Source organism: Myotis davidii, unplaced genomic scaffold (assembly GCF_000327345.1).
Source record: "Myotis davidii unplaced genomic scaffold, ASM32734v1 scaffold233, whole genome shotgun sequence".
NCBI lineage: Eukaryota > Metazoa > Chordata > Mammalia > Chiroptera > Vespertilionidae > Myotis > Myotis davidii.
Genome location: NW_006285917.1, coordinates 1167446 through 1167690, shown reverse-complemented (window position 1 = coordinate 1167690; position 245 = coordinate 1167446). Strand labels below are relative to the sequence as shown.

Genomic DNA, 245 nt, shown 5'->3' with positions numbered 1-245 from the left:
TCCCGCCCTTCCCCTTCCCGCCCGCTCCCCTCCTCCCCTCAGTCGCCTCGCGCCTGCAGGTAAGCTTCAAAATTCTCCCTCCGCCCCCGGCTATAGCACTATTTCACTTCTTGCCATCTTTCTTAGCGGGCTCCAGTCCTCGTCACGAGCCCCGGCCTCGCGTAGTCTCGCGTGAGCGCCTACTCCCTCACTCAGCCAGGTCGGCCATTCACGCGAGGTCCTGGCTCCTGCGCGGCCTAGTAGGC

The 245-nt window shown here is 64.9% G+C and overlaps 1 protein-coding gene across 23 annotated transcripts in view; it reads left to right on the top strand.

Annotated features, from left to right (window-relative positions):
* Nucleotides 1-245, top strand: part of PCBP2 (poly(rC) binding protein 2) — a 22096-nt gene continuing 21851 nt past the window's right edge. For all 23 annotated transcript variants that reach the window (XM_006756991.2, XM_006756989.2, XM_006756987.2 and 20 more), the window contains exon 1: nucleotides 1-59. The gene's annotated coding sequence lies outside the window, so the exon portion shown is untranslated. The remainder of the gene's footprint in view (nucleotides 60-245) is intronic.